The sequence below is a fragment of the Atractosteus spatula genome, chromosome 10 (assembly GCF_055471065.1).
Source record: "Atractosteus spatula isolate fAtrSpa1 chromosome 10, fAtrSpa1.hap1, whole genome shotgun sequence".
Lineage (NCBI taxonomy): Eukaryota > Metazoa > Chordata > Actinopteri > Semionotiformes > Lepisosteidae > Atractosteus > Atractosteus spatula.
In genome coordinates this window covers 12047536-12062444 of record NC_142715.1, presented here as the reverse complement: position 1 = coordinate 12062444, position 14909 = coordinate 12047536, and the positions used below count along the sequence as shown (strand labels likewise).

General features: G+C 41.4%; 1 non-coding gene across 1 annotated transcript; it reads right to left on the bottom strand.

The window, feature by feature from the left end:
• Positions 1 to 250: 250 nt before the first annotated feature.
• Positions 251 to 324, bottom strand: trnat-agu (transfer RNA threonine (anticodon AGU)). Its single transcript has one exon. It is a non-coding gene; the product is annotated as a tRNA-Thr (tRNA).
• Positions 325 to 14909: the final 14585 nt, after the last annotated feature.

The window sequence follows — 14909 nt, the reverse complement described above, 5'->3', positions numbered from 1 at the left end:
GCCACAGGCGCCTCGCTTTTCTCCATTCTCTGGGTTAGGGTGAAAAAAAAACACTGCTGGTATTAGCTGGCCTGCTGGGAGTACCTCTTCTTCACTGATAAGCAAGATTTGTGTTTCATCTTTCGCAAGCTATATAGATTTCTTTCAAAACAAGTTGTTCCAGAAAGGAAACGAACACTTGCATTCACCTGAATTAAAAGGCATGGGATTTGCCCGTAAGGATAAATTCTGTACAGTAAGACAGGAAGAAAGGCACCGCTGGGAATCGGACCCAGGATCTCCTGTTTACTAGACAGGCGCTTTAGCCAACTAAGCCACGGCGCCGGCAAAGGGCTGTCCTTTGACAGCCACTTGGACACGTCTCAACTGCTCTGAGACATCTGTGTTCGGTGTGCACCGAGCCTGCTCGCCTTGCAAGTAGCCTCATTTACATGCGATAGCTCCACCACTAAGAGAAAGGATGAGAAATGGCTTTTATCTGGCACTTTTCATGTCAGAGGATCTCAATCTGCTTTCCGTGTACAAGAGGATGTCCAACTCATGTAGCTAAAGACGTAGACGACAGTGCTCCACTGAAATCTTGATCTCACAACCCTCGGCATGACTCCGCTGTGTTCTGCTTTAGACAAAGGGGGGAAAAGACTTCTTTCATCACACGTTTTGCACTGTTTACGGTGTTTGCAGTGCTCTTTCTTAAATGAAAACCAGGAATCGGCACCATATGAGGTGAGACTAGATAATATTGGAACAAGTAGCCTCGCCATTCCATGCGTGACGTGAGCAAAGTGTAATTCCTGTCTTTATAGTGTGCTTGTTAGAGACTTAGCTGGCACCCAGAGCGCTTTAAATCCGGGAGTCAGCAGCCCAAGACAAGAGAGCTTCCTTCGTCTATGTTTTTTGCGTGAAGGGGGGAAACCATGCGTGTGCTGCAAACGATCTTAGTATCGAAGTGCCGTCCCACATAACCGATCCGAACAATCTGCTTTACAGAGGAGCACTGCCGGAGCTTTTCGTTGGCAAACTGAAGACCAGGCCGACCTCTTCTGTGACTCTTGAACACTGAATCTCAAGGTTGTGAATTCAAGCTCCACGCTGGCGGGAAATTCCATAGGTAATGATCACATTTTCTTGCATGCTAATCAAAAGAAATATTAAGAAACTTTTCCCGATACCAGTTTTTTACAAAAGTAAAGGCACACGGCACATGTGTGCCACATCACGTCCAAGTTTAGTGACAACTACCTCAGAGATTGTAAGCTGGGTAGTTTCAGATCAGATCACTTTTTTTATCAAAGGTTTAAGCAAACCCGTGTAGTGGCAATGCTTGTTAATAAGACAGAATTAAGTGTTGCGGTGCTTTCCCAAATGAGGCCTCATCTCTCTGTTCATCTCTGTGGTGCAGCCACAGAGAAACTATTCATGCAGGCTGATTTAAAGATATTTTCTTTTGATAAGGGACAGCTCCCAAAGGGGGATGCACTTAGCTAAGCCTGGCTATCATGATCAATGGTCAACCATTGGCGCCTATCTGTCTAGGAAGTGCCAGATGGACATCTGGACTGCATTCCTAAGTGTCAGGAGTAAGTGACTCATATCTCACCTTGATCAACCAATCAGGGTCTGGTAGGGCCGAGTAACCCACGTGGGACTCTGATGCCCATGGAACTTTCAGCCAATGAACGAGCTGAAGTTCCTCCAGGTAACAACAGGCAACACAGAGGGCCTGAGAGAATTCTGTGAACTTTTTCGGACAATTCAAAGGAGAATTCCAGGGCAGGACGGCCCAGGAGCAGAAGGCTCCCAAGGGAAGGACATTCTCGCAGCGCGCCTCCTGACCATCCTGAGACTCAGCCCGGACAACCACGGAACGGCCAGTGGGTTCGAGTGCCAGAACTTTCCTTTGTTCTAAGAGTCTAGAGCGGAGGTTGCCAGAGAGTAACCAGAGGATCCACCCGAGGTTAGCATCAGCAGTAAGCCTCGTGAACAGGTCGGAACTGTGGACAGCTGAATCACTATTCAGAACTAGCGCTTCATCAGGAACGAACCGGTCCTCTTCCTGACTTGCTGGGACCCACAGTCATCTTTTCTCCTGTGCACAAACTTTGGTAATTAAAGCCAACACTAACTAGCCGGTCAGTGAGCGTCAGCAGGGCACCATCGCAAGCCGCACAGCACAGCCTGGCACGGAGCCAGAGAGCCCGCAGGAGATCTGAATCCCCAGAGATTGGATGAGAATTCAACTTCAATGCATTACAGCTCGAGAATTCAATTGTTATCCCAACCAATTGATATCAATTTAATTCCTAAGAGTTATGTACTTGTTTTGAGTATCCAATGTAGAAGTTATAACCAAGTTCATTTACGAAACGGTCTAATTGAATGATATACTGAACGTATTTCCTCTTGATATATGTAACTCTTCGTAACTGATTGAATATATACCTTTTGTATTCTGTTAACCCTCTCGATAAGATCTGTTAGGTTTACATGCATATTCTATGTATTAATAAATGTATCCTCGTGTATTAGTACCTGTGTGTGTGTGTTGTTTGAGTTATATCGCATGATTGGATTCTAAAGCCATTAAAAGAATCATTTTGTGATTTACTGCTACAATTAATAATTGTCCCAGTAAATGCCAAAACCCTACAGAACTGGTGCCTTCAGAGAGCACACTAAATTTAATTTGGCGTCCCTGGGTGGGCGTGGCAAGACTGAAATGAGTCAACCAAGCGGAATAATTCATATAAAACGCTGTGGGTTTCATACACGACAATACAGTGTGCTGAAAGCCGAAAGACAAAAAGTTCCCCTTGCTCTTTAAGCAGTGCTTGAGTGTTTTGTGATCTTTTGCGATCTACCGGGTTGATTGCATACTTGATCTTGTGGTTTTCTGTGGTAAAACTGTGATTTCGTACTAGTTTAACGATGGTTGCTAAAACACACATTTCAAGGGTTTATTCATTGGGAATCTCCACCCGTCAGTCAGAAAGATGATTTTAATGCATACAGATGCACAGACCATGAAAATGACTGATATTAGGAGATTCGCGCAGAAAGCCTGGGAGTATGATGTCCAAAGTCGCTCTGAGCAAAAAGCTGTTAAAGCGACTGTATTCGCCGTCAGAGCCAGCAGGGTTAACTCCCTCCTGCTCGAAGGAGCACAGGCTCCTGAGCTGGCTAAGCCCCGTTCCAAAGCAGGCACACAGGACCGCACCCAGCGTCCTAAGTGCCATGAGAACACCGGGGGAGGGAAAGGGCTAGATAAAGCTGAACAGAAGGATTCAGTAGCCGCCCGCCTGGCCAGGCTTGAACAAGTTTTATTAGGACAGAGACAACCGCTCCCCAAGGCTGCCGGAAGCGTGAATGAGCTGATACTCTCCACTGGAGGAGGCGGAGACCTGCCCCCTCTCCCTCCCTCAGTCTATCTGATTGAATGGAAGGGTTCCTGCCTGGATGAGGTCAGCCACTCCCAAGCGAGTGCTGACTCCACCCCTGAAGTCACAGAGCAGGCAGTAAAACAGAGAGGAAAAGCAAGAAGCTTTTACCTCAAGACTGCCATGGGAGATGTCTTACACAGTGAGACACTGATTGACACTGAGGTTGAAAGGTGTTTGATGTCACACGGCAACCTCAAACGGATAGAAAAAGAAAAGGGCATGCGACTCAGAGTGGATCCTTTGGTGGATCACCAGAAAGGCAAAGTGTGGAAACAGGTCAAGGCTCCTAAGCCTTCTGTACAGAAGGAAAGGGGGGCCAAGAGGGAGACTGTACTCACACAGTGCCCACCGAACACAGAAGCCCATGTGAAGATTCCTTCTGTTCACTCTGGACAAGAAATAAAAATATTTTATAATAGACCTCTAAAGTTATCCGTATAATAGACCTCTAACCATATACGTATAATAGTCCTCTAAAGTTATCCGGAACTCCAACCATATATGTATAATAGTCCTCTAAATTTATCCGTATAATAGAACTCCAACCATTTACGTATAATGAACATCTAATCATAGACGTATAACTGATGTATAACAATAGACGTATATTAGAATTTCATTCTAGACGAATTGCGGACCACATTTAGACGTCTAAGGTATGCGTTTAATAGACGTATACTATACGTCTTTTGTTCACTGGGAATGGCAAGATCGTATTTGGAGTCCAGCATTTCTCATTTCTTATGCAGAGCCATCGACTTGGAAAGCACTGCCGAGCGCAATAAGGAATTGTGGCTTCAGATCGCTGTAACTTAGAGCTGCCTTGGTCTGTTCATGCTGCCTACAAGCTTTGAATTGCTGCCATTTTCTGCAAGCGTTCCATTCTGAGGTTTCATGAAATTCCTTACATTTGAGACAACACTAAAATATTTCATTTGGGTTACCTAATACATAGTGCAAACTGTATCTGCATGGGAATCCTTTGGCTCATGAAGCCGTTTGTTATTCTGTTGTGAGGTGTGAGGGGCAGAATGCAAATCGAGTTGGTGAATAGAAAATGAAACAGGAGTCACTTCTTGAGCTACGAGTTCCAAAAAGTATGAAAACCCATGGATTTTAACAGTGCAGAATACTCACAAATTGCACTGAGTTGCTTGCTTACTTCTGCTGCTTTTACAGTCATTCACTGTCAGCTAGCACTGGAACAATTCAAGAGAGGTAAAAATGTAAGCTGTCAGAAGTGGGATTTGAGCCCACCCCTCCATTTGGAGACCAGAACACCCAAGCCAGCTTGAAAGACACACATCCTTGAGTTTGGCACCTTAGACCACTCAGCCATCCTGACAAGCAAGAGCAAAAGCTGTGCTGAATGCACCAGTAGTTGACTAAACTGAATTTCTTCCCTGAAATGATTTGCTTGTGACGAGCCAAGTTGCCTTGAACGGATCTTGGAAATCAAATATACGGATGGATTCAGAGTGTGCTTTCCAAAGTTTGTGTAACATTTTCCTTTGCTAGGGCGCAGTTGTCTTCCCAATCTTGATTACCTAAAACCGGGTCCCATCAGTGTAAAACAGCTTTTCTTCCTGGGGAACAAAGGTTGTTTTCAATATTTCTAATTTTGGTTTCAAGATCGCAATTTAGTGTGATTTTAAGAAATTATTTAATGTCATACGTGATCTAATTTTCTGGAGCAAATGCGTTTTTCTATTGTAATCTCTTGTGAATGTGTGCATAGGTTTCATGGTTTCAATATAAGACTATAAAATGTCTTCTTTGTATTATTCTGTATTAATTTGTGAAAAGACAATAAAGTTCTTAACAAATCCCATATATTTGATTTTTGCATTCTGTTAAGGCTTTAACAGATAACTTTGCACTACAATTTTGAGACAGAGTAACAAGTAGAGACGTTTTGCAAGTTACTTGATGAGCTAGATAAAATAACATGGCGGTGAATAAGGAAGGCACAGTAGGTTTAAAAGACCAACAACTTAGCTCTTGGCCACCATCCCATTGCATTCAAAGTCTCAGCCTACTATACTATGTTGAATCAACGCTAGTAATATTACTGTTGTAATAGAGGAGACCTGGCGACCCTTAAGTTCAAGATTGTGGATTCAAGGGTTTTTTGTGTCCTTTCTGAACCCTCTAAGCTTTTAGTTGGACAGTGCAAGCAGGACGTGATAGTGTACAGTGAAACGGTGCCTTATGACCTTTGCCTGATTCAGCTTTCTTTCCATTTTGAGCCTCGATTCAGATATTGCTCTGAAAGCATCGGGCGAGCAAGAGTGTGTCTGAATCGAGGAAGATCTGCTCACAAGTAAGTATTAAATACTTCAGCGTTTACTGTTCGAATACCACACTTTGTTAAAACACGGCTGCTTTTTAAGCTAATGTGTAGCGGTTTTTGAGCACGCATTGTATAGTTAATGCTGTTATTAATAAAACCTTAAATTCACATAATGGAATTTGGACGGCTCAAAGTAGTCTAGCCCCTGTACAACTGTACATGCCCGCTGATTAGAGCTTAAAACTACAGTAGCAGGAGTAGCAATAATGGCAACAACGAGTTCGGCATTTCTCATGTCTTCTGCAGAGCCATCTTATTGGAATGCACTGCCCGAGATAAAAGAGGACTTGTGGCTTCATTTTTACAGACTGCTGTGTTGCTCTGTTCATGCAGACTACATGCTTTAAATTTATGACATTTACTGCAAGAGTTGATTTTCCAGTTTTTTTTTTAATTCCTCGCATTTGAGCAGGCACTAAAATATTTCATTCAGGTTCGCCAAATACATTGTGGAACCGGTATTTCCAACGGAATGCTGTCTTACATGAAACCTTTTTGTTATTCGGTTCTGAAGTTTGAAAATGAAAATGAAAAGGGGTGACTCCCTTCGTAGGCTTGAAAGAAGTCCAAGCAGCATAAAAACCCACAAATTCTCACAAATTGCATTGTGCTGCACCTTTCTTCTGCTGCTTTTATAATTCGGGCTTCAACATTTGAATGCATACCTTACTTCTGCTAATCACATTCAAGCATTCACTAAGCTTTTTCCTGTCCATTATGTTCTTGCTAAGCATTTTCTCCGTTTGCCTCCTATTGTGATTGCCAGTGAGCACAAGAGGACTGGAACAGTGTAAGACAGGGTAAAAATGTCGGGAGTGGGATTTGAACCCAAGCCTCTATTTGGAGAGCGGAACACAAAGCTTAAAAGACACGAACCTATGAATTCATTATTTTAAACCATACGACTATCCTGAAGAAATGTATGCTGAATGCACCAGTTGCATCCGATTTTCCGTAACTTTAGGACGATTGACACGACTGGACGAAAACAATTTGTGGTGTTTAGCATGACATAGTCTTGCAGGCAGACAATGTTTTGTCCCACTACTTATATAATTTTATCGTTTACTTGTTTAAAGAAAAAAAACACAGTCTTCTCGTTCCTAAGTCAGATTTTAAGTGCTTTCGAACCTTACTTCCAACCTAGACTGACAGCTCACTCGATCTGTTTGTGATCAGACTGTGGAGTGGGTCTATACCAAATGCACGTTCCTTCCCAATGCTGAGGCGATCATTTGGAAGATGGGTGTGAAGAGAGACAGGCTTTGTAGAATAAAAAACAGGGCAGAATATGCAAGAACCCTAATTACTGGCGACAGTTATGTTCTTCTTACCATAGAGACTCCTACATTGCGAGTTTTTTTAAGACTTTGAAACTAAAGGAGAGTGGTGACAAATGAAGCAGACACAGGGGGGGGTTGAACCCACAAACTTGGGCTTATAAAACCAACACCTTACCACTTGGCCACCACGCCTTGAAAGATTTTTAACAAGGAGATACATAGCAGCGGTGTGACTCCAACAGATGCTCATGAAGAGACTGGAGCTTTAATCCAGCTCCTTAGAGAGCTCGGCCGCGTTACTCTCGACAGCGGCTCTTCAGCTCTTGTTGTTTGACCTAGTGGTGTTATGACGCATGGAAGCGACTGCAACTTCGTTTTCTGAGATGCTTTCTCTCACGAGGTGAAACCTCGACTTATTTGGCACCTCTGGATATAGTTCTTCTGTAGAGCAGGCTTTCACACCTCTGCTTATAGCGCCCTTCAAATCATTTTATTTTTATAGAAAGATGCATTCCAAAACAATATCTCCTGTTTTAAAAATGCTTTATGCGGCGTGTTTGATTAAACGGACAGTTTTCTTATTGTAGAATGCAGATCTGTGCAGCAATTGTACTGGATTTGACTGGGATTCTGAAATATTTATTGCAAAGGTATAACTTTCATGAACCTATAACAGACCTGAAACTCCCTAGCTTCCAATCTCTGATGTTACTGTCCTGAAACTCGGACGTGCAGTGTCCCTTTACTCTCGTTGTTTTCAAAACGACCTCCGTTGTCGGGCGCAGTTGAAGTGGAATTGGCCTGACTGCACAGGAAAGTACAGAATGATAAAATGTTTCTACGGCTCAAAATGTCCCTTTAGACCCTCGTCACGTCTCTGTTAAGAGCGGGCAGGTAGAGAGCTTTTACAGATGCTCATGATTTTTCACACGGGGTGTTACCTGTTGTAGTGTCTCCCCAGTGGGCAAAAGATGTACTGTAGAATATACAGTACGTTGATTAAACGCATACCTTAGACATATAAATGCGGTCCGTAATGGGTCTAGAATTAAATTCTAATATACGTATATCATTATACGTCAATTAGACATCTCTGATTATACAGTATGTCCATTATACGTAAATGGTTGGAGTTCTATTATACGGATACATTTAGAGGACTGTTATACCTATGTAGTTAAAGGTCTATTATACATCAAAGATAGGTCTTATAGGTGTAGAAACTAGTAAATCAAGCCAATGATTTGGTTTAGAAATTTATTCTGAAAATATACAATTATTCACACCTGAAAAATATGTAGTTCAAATTATGCATTTTATACAATATTGTAATAAACATGATAATCATCATAAAAAACACAACTAGTAAACTTCAGCTACAAATTATAGTAACATGGGAATATATATAGTAATGACAAACACAAACTAATTACATTAACATGCTAATATTTAACTCAAAACCACATTTCGATTCAAATATAAGTTTTAAAAATTACAACTTCTATATTTCCACGAAAATATTATTAATGTAGCACAAACACTACTTTCTAATGAAGACAGAATGAAACTGTTCTGTGTCTCATGGTGATCCTCCTCTCGATACTAATGAAATGTTTAATATGATCCCTCGAGAAAAAAAGGTGTCAATATCCGCCTGGAACGATTGATGCCCCATCAAACATTTTGTAATATCCCCGGAAGTTCATACTGCAGAAACCTGATTCGTGGCTTAAATTCAAGATAAACAGTATGCCTAACTTCCCTTTGATAGCTCAGTTGGTAGAGCGGAGGACTGTAGTGGAAATGGTGAGGCATCCTTAGGTCGCTGGTTTGACTCTGGCTTGAAGAAAGGTGCTTTTTGTGAACTTTAATCAAAGAGTTAAAATAGCAAATCTTTTTCACTCAGACGTTGATCAAAAGCTCAATAAACCACGAAGCAGAGGCTCTTGTTCCGAATTAAACTCCCGTCTGAATGTCTTGTTTTGGCCAAAAACTGATCTTTGAATTAAGGGACTACTCTGTCTGCTTTGTAATTCAAAAGTATATACAAATGTCACGTTTTTTTTTTTGTAGATATAAAGGTGTTCTTTGTTTTCAATGGAAAGGATATGTACTTAATTGGCTTTATGATTTGGTATTGATTTTGTATCGTTATATTATTGAGTTTGTGTTTTTTGTGTTTTTAACGTATTGTGGACTTATTTTTGAAACAAATGCTTACAAAGGCAAACAAGGCACACATCTGTTTATACCAGCGGTGAATTGTACATTTTTATTTACAAGCTACTCTGCACTTTTGGGAGTATAACAGGTTCGATATAAAGTGGGAAAAATATAAAAGGGGAAAATACCCCGGACTGCGTGTAAAGCCCTCGTTGTGACTGTTGTTTTATTGTTAAATACGGCGTACTGTGCACGAAATGTTGCAGAAACACAATCTGATATTTTAATAATTATTATTTTAATCATTTGACAAGTATGAGGTCCCTGATCCAAATCTTCAGTTCTGATTTTTTTAAAAGTGATATCTTCTCTTCCTCTCATGGAAATCACAAGATGTGAGCAAATGTTTTTTGTTCTTTTTTTTCACGTTGCGATCCAAAGAGCCTCAGACGCACAGTCTGACAGTAACCAAACCAGAATGGATTCTGCTGAGAGCCAGACTGAGCTCATTCTCACTCCCTGTGCTGAAAACAGAATTATCTCTTCCCAGAACATCGTCTACAGCTGCTAGATATTGCTCTGCGTCCTACTGCTCCAGCAATTCCTTTGACCAAAGACAGATCACTTGTGCGCTTTTAACCTTCTTGCAGCTACAGGCTCTTTGATGGTTCATGCTGATCATCCTGTGGATCCAAAAGAAAATTTTAAAGCTGATACATTTTCGATTGTAATTTGCATCTAGCTACAACTTCCCTGGAAAAGAGATTTTATTAGTTGCGTCCAATCGGTATCTTTTACTTTACGTATGGTAGTGGAAATAGTTTTAAAAATGTTTTCTAAAGAAGATTGTATTGCCAGGACCTGCCTTCAGCGCTCAGTAGCGATTACGCTGTTGATATAGATGGAGAAGAAATGTAAGATGAATTGATGATTTAAGCTAAAATAGCCCTAACACGCCTCCTGTAACAGTGTTTGTATTCATAGCAAGTAATATTCTTTTTCAAACCCGACCGTTGCTTTTGCATTAAGTGTTATGTAACCATTAGCGGTTTCGGTAGCTTCTGAAGAGCGCACTTTTCCAAACTGAAGCCTATAAGAACATTATTCAAGATGCACCATGGCCCAGAATCGTGCATCGGGACAAGGATTAACATCAATTGAAAGTACTCCCAAATAAAAGATTTGACCGAAAAATTAAAAGAGTAGGCAAGTATTAAAACAACACCATAACTTCTCGACTTCCAAACTCTTTCCTGGTTCAGGCCATGTAAAATGACATCATCAGTGGAGTCATACCGAGGTTGTGAGTTTAACCCTCACCTGGAGCAGCCTGGTTTTCTGTCTTGACAGGTAAACAGTGTTTTGTGTTATTTGCTAAATGGAGAGAGGATTCTGTGTTAATTGTGCTTCTCCTGGAAGAGGTCAAGATGAGATGTTCACGAGGCTGGTGGTAAATATCCTATCCAGGAATATTTTTTTGTTCTTTATCGGGGAATATCGAATATCTGGGCTGTATATCGGGGCTGTAGGGGGTCAGATCTATAGATGTAGTAAACACATTAGTCGAGACGGTGTGTCTGCTCTCTGTGAGAGAGCCTGGCGGGAAGAATAATCTGTGGTCTGGGAAGAAGAGACCCTCGTTGGAAGAGCGGCGCTTCTCACAGGAGAGAATGAAAAAAATATTTTTCAGGGACGCTGATTTTTCTCTTTGGGGGGAATTAAAAGCGCTTGTCGCGAGTGACCTCATGGCGCAACGGTAGCGCGTTTGACGCTAGATCAGAAAGTTGTGTGTTCAAGTCACGTCGAGGTCAGCTGATGTGTTTGCAGATGCTGCTGGTGCCGAACCCGGAAATTACACAACGCAGTTGGGTTTTATCTGTACACCACTTAGGTAATTTCAATGAAATAACAGAGCAGTACAGAACACCCAGTCAGGAGCTTCTGCAGCGGATCATCTTTAACACGACAAGAGAAAAGGCACACTGCACAAAAAGCCTGATTTAAATCACACAACCCCGGTAGAAGTCGAATCGACAATCTTATAAACCGAAATCAGACGCGTTATCCAATAAACCACTAGCCCGTCACGTAAATGAATTGCACCATGGTGAGTTCTGCACTGCTACCGGTTTATACACCGGGGTAAAGTTAGCTTTAAGTTCGAAAATGATTTTGGCACGCCTGTAGCGCTTTCACGAAATCTCTTAGAGTTACAAAAACACTTGCTTTGTGTATAAAGTACATTGTGAATGCTTTCTCAGCCTTTACTTTTTCGTTTTTATGACATTTTTTTTACCAAGCACGAATATTCTTTTGTCCATATCTCCGCCATGGAAGCACAGAACGCCTTCAAACCAAATGCATTTTAAAGACCACGACTTGTGGATATTTCCACAGCCTTTACATCAAACTATCAGTGAGCTAATTATCTTTTTTTAAACCTCCGGTTTTTCATCGATGCGTAATTACGCACGAACTGGAACCCGGGGGACCGCTGTGTGCACACGTTCACAACGCGAGAAATACTGTTCAATACGGCTTCGTGCGAAAAACCCGTATATGACCATAGGAAGCAGAACAGCGCAGTCTCCAATTACCCAGACTGTAAGCACGGGAATAAAGTTTGTTTGATTTCTGAAACCCTTCCTTTACGTCCTGTTTTCATTCAGGTAAGGGTCAACTATATTCACAATACTACTGACAGCAGGAAGATTAAAATATTTTTTACTCAGCGGCTTATTAAAAACAGCTCCCATGATGTTCATACCGACTTTTTACACAGAACACTGACACAGCTTTGTGTTCTGAATCTCTTTTTCTCGTGTTTTTATTTAATGTGGCACAATGCACTGGGATAGGGGTATTCTGTTCACAAACCAATAGCATTTAAACCACAGCACCCACAATGCTGCAAGTAAGTGTTTTGCACACTAAGCAGGTCCTCTGACTTTTCCCAGGTTTGTTTTGGGTTGTGGAACCTTTATTTTTTTATGATTTTCTGAAGATAACACCACAGGTAATACAGTGCGATAGGTGGGTTGACTTCATGGCTCAATAGCATTTCAAATACAACAGCCACACTGCTGAAACCAAGTGTTTTACACACCAGACAGGCCCCCGAACATCATACAACCTTGCTGTGGCTGTGGCCCCTTTCTTTATTTTTTTATGATTTTCTGAAGATAACACTACAGGTAATACAGTGCGATAGGTGGGTCGTCTTCATGGCTCAATAGCAGTTCAAATACAACAGCCACACTGCTGAAACCAAGTGTTTTACACACCAGACTGCCCCCCGAACCTTATACAACCTTGCTGTGGCTGTGGCCCCTTTCTTTATTTTGTAATGAGTTTCTGAAGATAACACCACAGGTAATACAGTGCGACAGGTGGGTCGACTTCATGGCTCAATAGCATTTCAAATACAACAGCCACACTGCTGAAACCAAGTGTTTTACACACCAGACAGCCCCCTGAACCTTATACAACCTTGCTGTGGCTGTGGCCTCTTTCTTTATTTTGTAATGAGTTTCTGAAGATAACACCACAGGCAATACAGTGCGACAGGTGGGTCGACTTCATGGCTCAATAGCATTTAAAATACAACAGCCACACTTCTGAAACCAAGTGTTTTCCACACCAGACAGGCCCCCGAACCTCATACAACCTTGCTGTGGCTGTGGCCCCTTTCTTTATTTTGTAATGATTTTCTGAAGATAACACTACAGGTAATACAGTGCGATAGGTGGGTCGTCTTCATGGCTCAATAGCATTTCAAATACAACAGCCACACTGCTGAAACCAAGTGTTTTACACACCAGACAGCCCCCTGAACCTCATACAACCTTGCTGTGGCTGTGGCCCCTTTCTTTATTTTGTAATGATTTTCTGAAGATTACACTACAGGTAATACACTGGGATAGGGGGGTGCTATTCATGAGTCAAAAGCTTCATCACAACATCTGAAAATTTTAGATTTTACATTCTTTTTATTTCCCATGTTTCGTTTTAGTTTTTTCCTAATTTCACATTTTAAATGAGCTATATCTGTAATCGCAATGAAGGTGTGGTATGCAGTCTTGATGATGTGACTGTGTAACCATCAGGCACGAAGGGGAGAAAAACAAAAAACTCCAAAGGAGAAAAAAAATCTCTGGGGGTCCAAGGCCTCATGGTTGACCTCCCCTCCAGGTCCTGGCTGTGTATGACAAGTAGTTACTAGAAACAGTTCACATGCACAACCATGCAGATTGACACGGTGAATTCTATTTCATATATTATGTGAGACTAGATGTTAATGTTGAGTGTTTCCCATCCACTGGGTTGAGCAGTACAGGATCTTGAGTTTTGTAGGCTGGGTTCCTTGCTTCAGAAATCCAGGAGGATCCCTTGTCATGGGGGACGGAGCTCAATATCAACCAAAGGCACCGAAGAGAGAACAGTGGCAGGCATCGTGTGGAGAAAAAAAAATGGGTTAGACACAGAAAAAAACAATTGCAACGTGGTTGTCTACTTACCCACTTGATATCTATGTTTCTGCACCTCCTAAAGAATTAGATCACTCGGGATAAAGAAGACTACAGAGACGATGTAGAAGACTACAGCATTGTTAAATATGCTTGTAGGTATGGGGCATCCTTAAAAAGGTCTGACATATCTTTCCACAATTTAGGGGCTGTGTGCCTAAATGCTCTGCTACCTGCTTGCTATTGTTAACGTAGTCTGTTCATTGATCTAGACAGCATCCTACAACTACCTTAACCTTACTGTAAGAAAAGTATCACTTTGGTGTCTAGGCTGTTCTTTTTGATGAGTCTCCACTCCTGGAGATGTACATGGTACAATATTGAAAGCCAGTGGGGTTCGGACTTCGATGATGTGATTGTGTTTTATTATTCCGGTTAGAATCCTTTTAGCACTGTGCCCTGTCTGAAGGTAGATAGGGTACTGTTTTGGAAACCTAATAATAAGGAATCACCCTAGATACACTTCTTTTTGATAGAAGCCAGTTTTCTTTGATCTTTCTCACAACGGAGTGGAATTTCTTGATTAATCTATGTTTCTAGGATGGATACAATTTTATCTGGAAATCTTTCACATAAATCATGTCATGGTGACATACTGTCGATTTACATTTCTTTGCACTACTACAGTGATGTTAACAGTGTGTAGTGATCATATTTAAAAGGGACTGTGTTGTGTTATGATTAACTTTTTTACTGTTTTCATACAGACTTTGTTTGGTTTCTGGCAATAGATAACAAATGGTTTCTAGTGATTTTGCGTTCTAGTGTTTTTCATAATTTTTTGGCAAAGTGTACAAAAGTTTACTCTTACCCAAGATAAATTTTGGGGGGGATATTGAAACTTGTACTTACGTGTCTTTTGGAGGTGAATTCTGCTGAGAACACGTTGACAGTCTTGTTGAGTTTCCAACATGTCTATTATGTAATTCTTGGGAGTAAGGGGTGGATGCTCACTCATCAACAGTACCTGAAATATAAAACCGTAAGAAGGGTTACGAACTGCAAAGGATCCAAGGAGTATAAATGGGTCACAGATCAAGATCTAGGTATTTGCACAATTTGCCAGATCTCTCTTAATCAAACTCCTTTTTTCTTACTTTGTGTTTTTACAGCAAGACAGTATATTGTTTCTGTGCTAAATGGC